Source organism: Wasmannia auropunctata, unplaced genomic scaffold (genome assembly GCF_000956235.1).
Source record: "Wasmannia auropunctata unplaced genomic scaffold, wasmannia.A_1.0 LD336106.1, whole genome shotgun sequence".
NCBI lineage: Eukaryota > Metazoa > Arthropoda > Insecta > Hymenoptera > Formicidae > Wasmannia > Wasmannia auropunctata.
This window is the reverse complement of record NW_012026784.1, coordinates 4,091,176-4,107,473: the sequence shown is the minus strand read 5'-3', so window position 1 is coordinate 4,107,473 and position 16,298 is coordinate 4,091,176. Positions and strand designations below refer to the sequence as shown.

Below are 16,298 nucleotides of genomic sequence, written 5' to 3'. Positions count from 1 at the left end.
CCCAGCCGTTAATGTATCGCGTGGTAAAACGTCCAGCGGACGCGCGCGGCCGCAGGCACTCAAAGGTTAGCCATACCAGATTTTCCCTCATTAGGTCGGTGTCGTTCTGTCCCTCGGCTCGATCGTCCACTCTCAGAGCGAACCCGCCCGCAGAAGAGCGCGGAGGGCCCCTCAGCTCGTTCCATAAGAAGGGACGGGAGGATGAACAAGGCGGATGGGCGCACGCACGCGCACACGCGCGCCTCCGCGCGCGCGGTCGCGAAGGGCCTTTATCTCACCGATAAATTTCGTAGATAACGGGTGGTGAAAAAATTGGGTTAAGTCGTGCGCGGCCGTATATCATCGATTTTCTCTCTCCGATTCCTGTAATACCACCTCGCGCGCCCGGCGGCATTTTCCCTTTTTATTTTCAGGGCAGGCTGTATGGATCTTTACGAGGCCCGCAGCTTCCCGCGCAATACACGATCGCGCCCCGCTGCGCGGCGACCGCAATATCTCCCGGTAAATTAGGAGCCGCGCGCAATCGTTCGCAACCCTGTGGTTCAAGATGTATTTACTTATTGTATATATATATATATATATATATATATCGTACACAATATTATTTATGTCGTGAAAATTTTTTGTTCTAAATTAAAATGGTGACAAATATTCAAAGTCGATTCTTTTTTCAAGACCGTCTTAAATAATATTAGATATTAAATATAAGAATTGATTATGAATATCGGCCAAATGTCTTGTCAACACAGTTAATATCTTTTATGCAAAATATTCTAGATACTGCTAAAGACATAAATCTTATTCTCGCGTAGTTAACGTAGAAATAATGTGCGCGCGAATATCCATCCGACACTAACGCTTTATGGGCAAATGGCAGAACATGATACCAATCCATTAGTGACGCTGTCCGCGATAAAAGTATCCAACGTAGCTGTTAGATTTTCTAGCCTTCTTCTTTTGCCATTACTCGGCATGCATAAGATAAAATAGAACGTCTTTCAGAATTTCTTAAGGCAGTCATTGCCGAGCAGAGAAATTTTCGTACATGTCACTAATCTGTGTTTGTACGAGCCATTAATCTACAACGACTTCCATTGTAATCCTCTTGTAAATCTGAAAACGAATTTATGGCCTGTGATAGCCAGTTGCCCTTTTCAATTCTAGACACACGTGTTTCGATAAAACACACACACACACACACACAAATTCTATTCCTTTCGAATGAGATGGATTACTAAGCAGTTTTGTTACAAGCATTTCACAAGATTTTTTTGCATAGAATAATACAGTAAGAAAATATGATTAATTGAAAAAAGGTTAAAGAAAAATACATATTTAAAAACATTCTAAAATATATAAATTATATATATTAAAATTAAGTAAGATTTCGTGTAAACTTAAAGTTGTTTAAAATAATATAATAAAAGAGCTATTTTTAACAAAATTTATTTATAATAAAAACAAAGAAGGTAATATTATCTTACTCAGCGTGACAGAAAATATATTACATAATAAATACATATAAAGAAAAATATATCAACCCTATATCTTCAATCTCAATGTAATTTTTAGGACAAATATATACTTGATTTCGGCAACAATCATATTTTGGGATTTTTAAAGAGAAATACTATACACGCATCCGCGAATTTGTCGTTACGATGCGCGATGCGTCACTCTGTAATGCATATTGGATTCCACGAAAATAACAAGCTCTAAGATAAATCCCGACAAAGCTACAGCAATAAGCGTCAAGACAATCGGGCAATGTTACAAAATCTAAGGTATGAACAAGGCTTAATTCACCGCATTATTGAAAAAGTTGCGTGATACTTTAGCCGGCAATCTCGCGAACACATTTGTAGTCTTAATATGAAATATCGTGTCAAGTCAGGATACATAAACAAGTACGACAAATTATGTAGTACTATCTTATTCTTTAGGAAATACATATTATCTAATAATTGAACTCGTCATATAGTTTTTCTCAAGTAAATCCTTAGTACTTAATACGTGGAAAATTTATTACATAAAAATATCTAGCATTTCGCTGAAAAAATATTGAGTTCCATTAGTCACGAAAACCTGACTTCGCGTTTCCAACGTTAATATAGTAAATCAGATAATTTACTGTGATTTAAACAAACACAAAATACACCAACTTGCTAAAGTAATCTCTTGATGAGTTTACCTTTTTTTTATGATTGTGGTCGCTCTTGCGCGGCACAACATTGTATGAACTTTAAACTTCGGAGCATTTTACCCGAAAATAAATCAAATTAATGAGTAAAACTGTCGTCTTATATAAACGTTACTTCATTATGAATAAATGCTAAATATATAATTAATGTCCGCAGTGTTAGAAAATCATCAATAAAAATATTAAGATATTAATAATTTATAACGTGCTTCTACATCAACAACATTGTTCTTAATTTTGAGAAAAAAATGCGCAAGCCTCGACAAAAAATATTTTATTTGAATCTTATTGCTTGAAATTTGCAACAAGTTTTACCAAGAAATAGATATACACTGTGCCGCGGTTTTATAAAAGAAAAGATTTTTCTCCTCTCTCAGCGCTGAATATTACATTGTCTTAGGGGATTGTGAGGTATTTTATATTAACTTTCTATCCACTTTACAACCACATTTTCTTCGAAGGAAAATTGATTTCATAATATATACTCTGAATTGATCAAAAATCTGATAACTAAAAGAACACATAATCTATGACAATATCACGCATAAACAATACTTAGAAATTAAATATCAAGAACAATTACAAAGAAATGTAATTGTTAAAAAACTATGAAATGAATACAGGTAATGAGTTGCGTTTGATTTGCTTATGAAACGAATTCGGACATTCTGAAGGGATAGATCGATCGAAGATATGTAATTTCTTAATTGCAATTAAAAGAGATCACACAAAGAAAGCACATTTATAGCTTCCACACAAAATTGCCGCGCAAAAAGCCAGATAGTGTTAATCCTTTTGTCACTATCACGAAAAAGATAATCGTTATTTCATAGTTTTAACAATCGTTTATATGAGTTATCTATCTCGCTTGATCAGAGTACACAAGTATGATGCGACATTTCAATTCATAGCAGCGACAATATCATTATATGATATCGCGTTTTCACTGATATACGATAACACTAAAATTGAACGTTGAAGTTTAACGTTTGCAAATGCAATAATAATGAACATCATTTCCAAATCGCAGTTAATTAGAAGTCCATTAATTATAGTTATTGTGTTTGAAATTTTTTTAACGGTGTGATAAATGATATGTATTTTCTAGAAAATTTGTTTTACAAAATGTTATAAAATGTTACATTTTTCAGAAAGTTAAACTACGAAATAGAATGCAAAAGCTTGAAACTAAATATTACATTTTAAGCAATATCGTCAATAATATAATTACGATAGTTTTAAAATTTTGTGTAACAAATATATGTAAAATATATAAAAATAAGAAGGTTTATAAATTGAATTAAGGTTTATATACAATTATTTTAAGAAGTATTTCAACCGTATCAATGTGGTTGCCATGTACTAATCCCGCTATTCATCATACGAAAAAAACATGCGCGAGTTTTATCAATCGCTGATTGTTAAGAAAGACGACAAGTTCTACCTCTTCAGAAAACGATTACGTACGTGATCGTGTCTGATGGTCGACAGCAAGTAAGGTCAGGCCGACCTTACTTAATCTTGATTCGCACGCGAGTAATTCTCGCGACCGAAGTTAGATCGGGTCAAGGTGCAACCAGTATACTTGCATGCGCTTAAAGTCTTAACATACAATAGCCTGAGTTTTTACGTTGCGCTGGACAAGTCCGGCGGCGACCGCAGCTAAGTAGTCAAGTCTCTCTGATATCAAGACTTGAAATGATAATAGTTTGTGACACTTCTGCGAATGAATTGTTCTCGATATCTAAAGGTTGATGCGCAAAATCAAATTTTCGTATAATTGAGAAAAATATATTGTACCTAATCATAAAGTTTTAGTAACAAATAAAAATTCTTGAATCTGCTATAACTTGAATAACTATAACTATATTATTACTTTCAGCCATCTTAGATGTCACTGCATACATTTTCTTATCCGTGCTTATACGTATATGATTTTGATTTATAGATAATTAATTAGAGATAATTGATTAAATTTCCTAATATTAAATAAAGTCAACAGTGCTGAAAGAATAGAGAAAATTGCATATAATAATAAAAGCGTTATTATTCAACATTAAAGCGGAAACATTACTCGTATGAAATCTGACATCGTATGATATATGTTGCTTAATTTGGAGAATGCTATATATATTCTTTGCATGAATTATTGCTCGAAACTTGGGAACAGGGAAAAGGGATGATATACATCACTGTAGCGACGGATTGTACATATTTGATGAGCATTAAGTTCTTCACGAGATTATGAAATTAACCATTTCATTTTTGCCAGATTATCTCATTATGTACATATTATATACGTATATATGAATAAATGAATTTCTGACGTAGGTAATAACCTTTCATTACCTACGTTAAATTACTTCGAATAATTGCTCGACCTCCATGTTAATAATCTAAGCAAAATAGGTACTATTTCTTTTATATATAATATGATCACTTTTCAAAATTTTCTTTAAACAAATATTTAATGTTATTTACATAAAAATAATCATCCCATAGTCACATAAAAGTCTTGAAATCTCTACTTAGAATGTTATATTTTCCTCACTTAAATATTTTTCAACAAACAAAATATTATATGTAAAATAAAATGTTCATATGCTTTACTCTTTTTTTTTCATTTTTACAATTTACATAAAAAAATAATAAAACATTTGAGATCTCACAAAGATTCTCTATCTAATAAATGATAATAAAGATGGTCACTATTTTTTCAACAATTTTGGTGCGATGTATATTTGATTTTAAACTTCTATCAGATGTCCACCATCGCGACACAATTTTCCATCGTGCGAAGTGGAAAAGCTCAAAAATGATATTAAAATGATATTAAGTCACGAGGTAAAGTCGATTGCATAGCGAAGCTCCGGCACCGAAAACGCTGCCACTTCCTTTTGTATCCGGCGCATTATTACGACGCGGAGCCACACGTCTGCGGATTGCAGAAATCGAAACGGCGGGCGTCCCAATTCGAGTGCAGATCTTCTCTGCAAAACGCTCGTGCTCGATTTAATATATCATGACCATAAAGAGGGTATAGAAACCGGCGCGTGGCGTCGTAGTGCGTCGACAGAGCAAAATAAATGCGCGCGATAGAATTCCAAATACCGTAATCGCTCTATACAATAGGATTCATTCTAGGTCAAAGAAAATGTTATTATTACTAATATTTTCCAATCGTTTAACAGTCAATATGAATTAAGTCCTTATAAAATTGTCAGCTTTAAACATAAAATCGTATTTGAAGTAAATCTGAAGTAAATCTCACATGCTGCATTGTCTTTAGATTTGAAAATCTCTTTTTATTAATTTTTAAATATGGATTCATCAATACGCGCATATAAGTATATAAAAAGATTTAGTAGTAAAACAACTCGTAAACATGTCGAGCAAATTTTAATATACTAGCATTACAGACGCGCGCTTTGCACGCTTAACATTTTTTACTTTTTACTATTAATATATCAACCTCAATACATATAACTATCAAAATATGCAATGACAGCTGCTCACGAAATTAACGGAGCGAGAGAACCAATCATCGTCGCGGAAAAGAATCAACAATAAACGAGACCTTCGAGAAGACCGACAGGTACATTTTGAGTATCGATTTAACATGCCTTTCGTTAGATAGAAGGATTTTTCAGAGAATATCCTAACGATAAAATCTTTATGCCACTACTCCTGTTTTCAATTTCTATCTAATAATTTTGAACAGATTTTGTCCCTCTTAATAGTTTATTGATATAAAATTTATCCGAAAATGCTCCTAAAATTTGCACGTCTAATTAACGCAGATTGTAAAATATAAGTCGTGACTTTATTTACAATTACAATTTTTTTCGATTTAAAAAAATGTGAAGTATTATAGATGTTTCAGCGTTTCGTGCCGCATTCCGCTCGATTTCGATCGATTCAAGCATACCGCGAGCTTCTAAATTCGTCGCTTTTCATGGTACAGGGATTTTCGTCGCACGCGACGTCGTCCCCTCGCAAAGACTTTTCCCGAAGGCTTCTCGCGCTTTATCGGGAACGGCACGCAGTACCTCTCCGCAGTACCCCCTATCCCCCGTCGTAAAACTGCAATGATTACGGATGATTTATCGCCAAGACGCGCGAATCGCGTGTTGTCGTTCGCTTCGTTCTTCTTAATGTGCGTCGAGACGCGAATTCTCCTCAACGTCGACCGCCGTCAAGGCTGTCTGAGAAGCACATTGAAACGCCAGCGAAACTTGTACGGATCGTAGAAAGTTGATAAGACGTGATCGAAATCACGCGTTCACGTAGATCTGTGCGCTCGATTGTAACGTGATACAGTCACTGGTTTACTACAATTAAGTTGTCGCAACTAATGTAATTGCGATACATGCCGCTGATCGTAAATGTGGATAAGCAATCTGGCTATTTCTCAGGGTCATTGCGACCTTAAGAAAATCTTCTCTTTCAATATAAAATTCTAAATATTCTATTACAAAATATAAACCACATATTTCCTTCGTAATATGTGATTCGTATTTTCAAGACATCTTTACTATTGTCTATTCCTTAGGTATTACTTCAAATACCGAATACGTTTGGAAATTAGTGACGAATATATCATAAGGATATATTTTTTAAACTAGGAATTAAAAAATTTGATTGAATACGCGTTCAAGAGATAAATCTTCCTTTTATACATATTTTATATAATATTTATAAGAATTTTGAAAATATGCGCACATAAAAATTACATTAATATTAAATCAAATACGAATATCTTTTGCATTTATTTATCCTTAAATTTGATTCACGTGTACGATTGCTTTAATAATAAATCCGGTCGTGATCTTTTGCAATTTTCAAGTTTTAGGGTCGAGTCTAGTAGGTAATACAACGAATGCATATTTTAACATACAGCTGCCATATTTGATTCCTATTGTGGTGTGCGCCACAAAGTTTATTTCAGTTTACGTTCTTTCTTCTCTAAATTGTTTATATATTCGGTTTATTATATAAATAATTTTTATCGATAGGTGCAACATTTTTATATATTTATAGTTATGAATTATTTAAAATTTTATCTTATAAAAATATTTCTTCAGGATATTTCGTGAAACTATGCTATGATATCATTTTTAGAAGACATTAAATGTCGACATTTTTAAGAAATGTGTACTTTCCTTTTTTATTAGATAAGATTGGTGTGGGGTACTGAAAATTTCAAGGGGGAAGGGCGCGCCGGACCGATTTTACGACGCAGCTATAGCAATGGTGTTATATATGCGTTTCTATCGTCTATTTCGAGGTTTCACAGACTATTGCAACGAGTTCAAGGAAAAAGTACAGAGAAACTATCTCAATTTATGTTCGCTGCGGAGACACTGCGGTATTGCGTGTTGAAAAAAACATGCAATAATGTCAATAAAAAGACATTTCGCAAATTAAATTTGATAGTCTATACAAGTTTCTTAGCATTTTACTTGTGTACAAAAATATGCATAGACAAACTTCATTTAATATATATATATATATATATATATGTATAATTAGCTATAAAATTATAATGTATTATTTATTAAATAGATATACATTTGTACAAGTTGATTATTGTTTCTCTGAATGATTATTATTTTAGTAGAACTCGAGTAACGCAAATTTTTGTAAAAGACTTGATGGGTACATATCTGTTTTGAATTTGTATTTCATCAATATATTGTCCTCACATTTAGACTTCCGTCGAATCGCTTTTGATTCCAGTTTCATGTTTTCATTCACCCTTCGACTTATTTGCACTTCTGTGGAATCAAAAATAGTATAGATAGGATCTAAAAAAGAATTTATGTCAAATTGGAGGATGACCGCCTCAATGATTTCAATGATAGCATCACTAGTCTATCTTTTTTCTGCCTTTTGCCTCTTATAGTCTTTTGCGAGAAAAATATTGCATTAATAAATCAATATATCGTGTTTTACGAATATATAATTAAATAACTTTTGCTTCTTACAAATATAACATTTCATAAACTGCCACTGAATAAACATATTGCAGCAAATGAAATTGCAAATTGAATAAATGATATTTATTAAAATACTGTTATTTCATTAATATTTCCAGGTATAAATTTATAACAAAAAACTTTTTAAAAATAAGATTATCGTTAATTATATAATTCTTTCATCATTTTTCTTTTTTGTCCTACTATAAATAAATATTGAACTGTGGCCATTGTTACGCGCGAGACGAATCTGAAGAGCTTGTTTCCCCGATGACGCGCTATGCGTTGTCAAACGATCGCCATTCTCCGTGTTAGATTCTGATTGTGAGACGACTCGTCGTGTACGTACGGACATACTCTGATCTGTTCTGTGCAATTAAGCTGTATTCGCTGTTCATCCCCATTAAGCGTTTTCTGTTAATTAAAGGTGTCTCTTTTGTTTGTCCGCGAACGTGTGTGCACGGAGGCAAGCGTGTAAAAGTGTGAGTTTGATCCCTGGACGTAACAATATTATGTGAAAATAATGATTATCGCGTAAAATTAATTTAAATTAACTTATATTTTATATTTGCCAGTTATAATTAGTATACCATTTATAATTGATACATTTACTAATTACAATTTTATCCATATTGCGTAATATTATTATAAATGTATGATACAAATAAAACAAAAAAAAAACGCTGGAAAAACTTTTAAATACGATCGAAGAATGTATCTCGGTAAAGATAAAATAGTGAAGTCAGATAATTTTATACACACGTTTCGCTACAAGCACCACCGCTTTTTGCATGTATACTGATCGCGTTCGAGTTAATTGTAGGCATTTTTAGCGTCACAGCATTGTAATTTTTATTATTATAAATATCTGTGAAACGAAATTTTTATGTTAGCAAATTTTTGCAAGCGCAGGTAAATGGTCACTTCCAATTATCGCGGTACTTCGTGATATATATTTTCATAAAATTTTCAATCATGCATATTCCCGACATGCGTTCTCAAAATGAGTTAATCTCGTCGGCAAACTTCATCTTGATGTTATTGCCTCATCGCGTTACTATTTTAAGAAAATACAAACTTATATTTCAATATCGTTATAAAATTTTAAATCAAATGTACACATTAGGACACAAATCTTAAAATAGATGGTTGAAAAAGATTACCTGATCAGTAGAAATTGAACGATACCGTTATATCTTTATCTATTATTGAACAGCTTTTACGAGAGGTCAAGAACTTTCATACGGAAAAAGAAACCTCAATAAATAAGATTACCTTTTTATATTGTGTTCAAAGTCGAAAATAGAAAAATTGCTGAAGCAATAACATTCAATTTCATTTTCTATGTATTTCTTTTTGTTATCGCAGTTATATTCTATTTAAAAAATATATAAAAATAATTAAAAATCGATTTGCAATTATAGAATCTATAATTTGATACGAGCAGAAATACAGGAAGGAAATTGTATTAAATTATGCAATTTTAATTTCAATTCTATATAGAAACTATGTAAATTTATTTATGTAATGCATGCAGTATTATCTACGTAAATGCTACGGTAAAAATGTTGGCTCCCTTTGAAAAGAAAAGAAACCAGCTAGGAAAGTCTTATTACTTATGCTATTCCACGTTGTCGAGTAACACTAAACGTAAAGTTATTGCGGACCAAGTTTTGCAAATTTACGTTCCCGTCAATTATTCACCTGAGTAGCCCAGGTTCGACGTCGCGCAAGATAGATTCTGTTCTCGTTTCGAGTATTCTTGATGCAAATTTAAACTCTCCCTCGCTGTTTCCGTGCGCACACACAGATATACACATATGTAAGGAACAGTGTGCGCCGTAAGTTCCTCTCACCTAGATTTTCGATGCGCGTCTTCCGCTTCGGGTTTTTTTGTACCATTTTTAGATTTTTATCTCAAAAGAGCTCTTATTCGTTTAACTTTAACTCATTTTAAAACGTTCCTATATATTGAAAAAATTTTAGTGTAATTTAATCTTTCAAATATGTCTTTTACGTTTTTCTATTTTTTTTATAGATTTTTGGAAAAAGATTTAAAAGCCATTGATTAATTATAGAAATTTTATTAAATAAATGCCTATGTGAAATATATACTACTACATCAGAAAATCCTTGAAAGTTAGCATAGCATGAACAATTTGAGAAATTTCCTCACAAGCAACGTGGGATTTCAATATTCATCGCATTCAAAGAATAGTATTGTAAAGTACTATTATAAAGTTTTCCTTTGTAAAACAAAGAAAAATTCACGGACTGTAAATGAAAACGATTGGCGAATGTTCATTGTATACGCAGGCGATGCGTGCAATTTCGTTTTATTGCGAATATCCGTTGATTTGACCCAATGACCTAGCAACGTCGAAACGCAGCGGAAGTAACGCGGCAGCGAAATCACTTCCGACATTCTCGCCAACTTGTTCCGATCTCTGGTCAAATTACTGCCAATATGCTATTGACCTATCAAGATATTACGAACGGTAGTAGTGCGCAGTTTTGTGACTTTGAGATTCGTCGAGTATCTTTTCCGACGGTAATGCTGTAAACATTTTGTGAAAATTTATCTCTGCAGTTCGTTGAAATATCGTTGTGTAAACAAATCCTATGTCCGACATTCGCGATTTTTCACAGCTAGGTTGTTATGACAATCAATAAAAATTTCCATACATTTTTGCATATTACACATATCGCTATAATCGGACAAACTGAGAATGCAAAATATGATATGCAACCGTGCAAATTTTTTTGGAGTAAATGTACGTATTCTGTCACTCTAGATATTGTTCTAAAATAAAAAGAGATGAGCATATTAATTTACTTAATTAGATAAAGCAATGAATTCTTACAATAAGAGAAAACAGAAAAGATTAATATTTTCCGTTTTAAATTCACAGAGAATAGAATAGAAAGAAGTGTAGAAACTTGTTATAATTTCTGTCCATGATACCTCCTATAATTAGGAAGGGTTGAAGAAATCTCTCTCGAGGGAAAGAGAAAAAGCCCCTGTTGCGCCTTGATCAAGTGAAATTGGTCATTTGGCTAATAATATAATAATTGAAAGAAACGTACTAAATGTCACTTTTACTTCACTCTTCAATCATTCTTCAATCCCTTTCATCGCTTTTAATAGAGTTTGAAGAAATTCAATACGCGCGATAAGTGCCTAATTTGTAGAATAATAATAAGATAATTAATAACACGTATACTCACATCATAATAAATTATGATGTATGTTAACTCGCAATTACCGATATAAAATTATTAATAATTCTAATATCTGCTTGTATTCTCTATTAAAAAAGAAAGATCTCTCTTTTACACATAAGATTGAACCAATGTCATCACGTTATAGGTAAATGAATATTTGGAACAATCTGCATCGTGATTGTCACACTCTCATATTTCGTCACTTTGAAATTTACATATGTAGACATATACGAGAAAGCTACGAGAATAATGCTCAGATTAATCAGAAACGATATCGCTTGGAGAAATGACAATGTACACTACATGTTTGAATAGCAAAAGTATAGGCTGAAAATTTAGAACATTGTAAGCACCAAAATGCCAATATAATAATTAGGAATATAAGAGTAAAATAAGAATACATATAATAAAATTTATTTGCTTAGCGCAAAATAGTACGAAACTATAATAATATAACTGTTTTAATGTTAACATCATTAAATATTTCTTGCCTATAGATAATAGTAGTATCTGGCATTAAGAGTCCAACAACCAATAAAGTTAAGAGTCTAACCACTTTTGCCTACTTGTGCGTTTAATTAATTCCACGATCACATTTAATTTCGGTAATATACTCCAAAATTTTTGCTCTGTTCTGTTTATGTCCAGAAATTTGTCACGAACGATCGACAATTGACTACTGGATGTTTTATACGTCGACAAGGATTGTCAATAACTTAGATTGACAATAAATATCGATCGTCCGAGGATCACCGGGTTAGGGTCTCGAGGGCCGTCGACTCGTGGCAGCTGCTTTGTAGCCCTTTCATTCTCGTCGTTCACCTCAACTTGCTCCTCCGCCCCCCCCCCTCACCTTTGGCTTTCTCCTCATCGTCTTTTCATTCTCCGGTTTCTCTCGTGCTCGGGGCGGCTCTTTCTAAAAATAGGCGCGCATCGAATAACGAGCTGGGGGTGGCGGCGGCGACGGCGGCGGCGGCGGTGGTGGTGGTGGCGGCGGCTAAGGTTGAAGTTTGCATTGTGAACGCGTATAACGGTGTATATGACTGCTAGTACCCCTCGCCTTCTCCCTACTCTGGATGTAACCGTAGATTTGACCCAATGACCCAGCGGACGAGCCCGAAAACCCGCGGAAACTCCCGAATAGATTTCATCCTCGACCCCAACTCACCGTGTCCTCACCCTCTCTTTCTCTCTCTCTCTCTCTCTCTTTGAAGTTACCTCTGCTCCCTCGCATTCAACCCTTCATTTCGGTTTCCTGCTTGGATAGAGGCATCCCTCTCCCGCTAACATTGATTGAACTATGCACACAGGTGTAAATATTTTGTTGTTGTATAGGTATCTGTCATGCATGCGAGCATCTAATGGAACAGCGTGATATACGTGGCGCTATAATGCGGCATCGACAAGCGATCACGTTATTTCAACGATATTGCACAATGATTAATCTTTGCGGTTGTTTTCGGGATAATCAGACCGAGCGGGCTGTCGCGGTAATATAATGTATCACGAAATTATACGTGGAAGCCGCGTTATGCGAACAAGCCACCACGCTTGCATACCGGGGTCCTCCGAGTCCTCCTACGAATTCTCGGGATATCTTCGATGCAATTAGGCGAATTCGTATAACTTACTAGCGACATTAAATGAAGCGAGATAAACATCCGCACATCTCGATTACTTAAAGAAGTTATGTAGTGTGTGTGTGTGTGTGTGTGTGTGTGTGTGTGTGTGTGTGTATATATATATATATATATATATATAGAGAGAGAGTAGAGAGAGAGAGAGAGAGAGAGAGAGAGAGAGAGAGATTGCATATTCATATATTACGGCAATTAAAAGGCACACAAAGAATGTATTTGTAATGTAACTCAATTTTGAATGATTTCTTTTTCTTTTTTTTCTTTGTTATAATATACAATAGTTAAGCTAAATAAATAGAAATCAGTGCAAATATGCTTTGACTCGCGGTAATGTAAACTGCATTGTACGATATACATCCAATATACATCCACATACATCAAGTTTAGATGTATGTGTTGTTTTGCGATATATGTATGAACGCCACATATATGATACATGCATGCAAGATACATTCGAGATACATTCATCGTGACAGCCTACGTCTCTTTACTCTCGGCAGTTTTCCAAGCAACGATAAGCAATGAGATATTTCAGACTTTCCCACTTGTGTATGCAGAAAAAATATCTGGATGAAGAAAAGCTTCAATCTTCATCATTGCGTCAATACCTTATAACCTCAATGTAATTTTTCGTTATTTATTTTATCATGATAATTTTTGTATTTCAATCAATTGTATAAAAACAACAAAATTGATGCCATCTAACAAACAATTTCGAATGTGTGACTATCTTATGATTGCTAAAAATATCTGCAAGAAAACATTTTAGAAAGCTCGTTGGTATCGTCCACATTTGACGTTCTCTACGTTTTGTTATATTTTATTCATTCTATTCTGGGTACATTCTACTTTGGGCTATATTCTCTCGGCAGTTATCCCGCATTTTCCAGATGTGATCTTTTCTCAAGGGTGAAGACCTCTTTCGTCCTTTAAGCAAACGGCGATAACATCAGAAAAAGCGCGTCATAAATAAAATTATTCACACATCAATTCTATTTTAAACTATATATATATATATATATATAATATAAAATTTACTTTAAAAAAATTTAGTCAGGGTTGGGAACGTTACCTTAAAAAACGTGTTACCGTTACCATCATTTAAAAAGTAACGATTCGTTACTTTTTCGTTACTTTTTTGTAATACTAAAGTAAGTTTAAATTAGATTTTAAATAATTATATTTATATTCGATAATTATTGTTAAATGTAATGATAAATATTAAAACTCTCTAAACTAGTCTGTATATAAAGCAAATTTTTCTTTATGTTACTTATTTTTATAGAAAGTTAGATTAAATTTATTGTTTTTAAACATTATTAAGAGTGCATTTCAATATTCAGTTAGTATTGAAAATCTATAGCATATATGCAATATGAATTATAGATTTTAGATACTGCTAGTGACTGTGGGAATGTAGCTTAAGAGTACGAAATATAGAATGCAAATTATTTTTCCAAAAATAAATTAAAAATATATAATAAAATAACGATAAAAGTAACGGCAAATTCGTTACCGTTACCGTTACAGATAGAAAAAAAATAACGATCTTTTATTTTTAAAAAAATAATAAAAACGGCGTTACAAGTAACGCGTTACTTCCCAACCCTGGATTTAGTTTTTGTATAATTTTGTGCGTATGTGCGTGTGTTTGAATTTATAATTATTTTAATTGATGATAAAGTTACCGGTACACATGGCATCCTATACTTTAATATATCTATTATATAGAATATCTGATAAGTTGTAAATGTACTTCCGTTACAGCAATATATAATATTTTTAGAGAAAGAACGTACGTTATTATAGCATACAGTAGCACGATTAAGTACTTTTCGCAGAAATGTCAAGCTTCATAAATTTATAATTCCGACAGTTAAAAAAATGTCTTTAATCATGTAGCATACATCTCGGTCATGTTTCCCGAGTTGCAATATTCACTAACCTTATCCACCTTATCGTGCTCGATTTAGAAACAACGGAAACTTTAACTACCGACGGCGCATAACATGTCATCAAATTATTATGTCCTCGATTAGAAATTTACATTTCAAAAAAACATTTTTTAAATTTTTAAAAAATTTTTATTTTTTAGTTTTTGATGAACAGAACGCTTTTTTTAACATTCTTTAACATTTTTTAACATATTGTACTCAAATATTACATATACACATAATCGTAAAATCGTACCTTTAAAGGATAGTTTCATAAATTAGTGAAAGATAATTTTGCAAAAGGAATAAAAATTAATTTTAATTATTAATTACGCTGTGCTACAAAAAAAATACTTTTTCTCTCTCCGAAGTGCGACCTATCGTTTCCTGAAATTTTTTTCACGCTATACACGATGCCGTTTGAAAAACTCGCCTAGCACATCAGGATTTTGAGTAAATTGAAATTAAAGTGACTAAAAATGGCGTTTTTGACCACTTTTAATATTTTCTTGCGGCAAAACCGAAACTGATCTTTCTAAATAAACCCAATGGCATCTGAAAGTATGTTTTTTTGCATTGTACAGTCATGGACATATCGGTTACGACACTTCTTTTTTATAGGTTTCAAAACGCACTAATATTTTGCAAATGCGGACCACGATTGGTGTTATACTGTCTCTAGACTAAAGATGGTTCGCATTTGCAAAATATTAATTATCTATAAAATATATATTATGTATATTAAATATATATTAGAAACCTATAAAAAAAAGTGTCGCAACCGATGTGTCCACAACTGTACAGAGAAATATTCTTAAAGAATATGTACAAATTTTGATTGACAAAATAAAGGAAATATTATTTTAAAAGACGCATTAGCGTTCATTGGTATACTTCTAACTTTCCTTTTTAATGAAATTACCTGAGACGCAAAAAGTTCATGTTTTTAAAACGAGAAAAACAAATGTCGTATACTTAACCAAATTCTATGGTATTATTCTGGTTTTAATTATTTTCGAAAAGTTTAAATAATCGTTCTCGCTGGATTTATCGAGCAATAGCAAGTTTGTTAATATTATAAAAAATACAAATATTTCTTCTATTTGATATAAAGAAATTTTAAAATATAGTATATTACGTCCCAAGGCCAGAAAGTTGGATTTCCTGGCGTATGTGATATGATGGCCGAGGCGAAGCCGAGGCCATCATATCACATATGTCAGGGCATCCAACATTATGGCCATGGGTCGTATACTATTTTTCTTGATCCTCTTGCCGAAAGTACATTAAATAATATTAAAAAAAAAGGTTACCGTTAGCT

The 16,298-nt window shown here is 33.0% G+C and overlaps 1 protein-coding gene and 1 long non-coding RNA gene across 3 annotated transcripts in view; one reads left to right on the top strand and one right to left on the bottom strand.

Moving 5' to 3' along the window:
- Positions 1–16,298, bottom strand: part of LOC105452849 (potassium voltage-gated channel protein eag) — a 75,904-nt gene that overhangs the window by 32,784 nt on the left and 26,822 nt on the right. The window lies entirely within an intron of this gene.
- Positions 15,924–16,298, top strand: part of LOC105452843 — an 8,373-nt gene continuing 7,998 nt past the window's right edge. Inside the window, exon 1 of the long non-coding RNA XR_974780.1 lies at positions 15,924–16,041. This is a non-coding gene — a long non-coding RNA (uncharacterized LOC105452843). The remainder of the gene's footprint in view (positions 16,042–16,298) is intronic.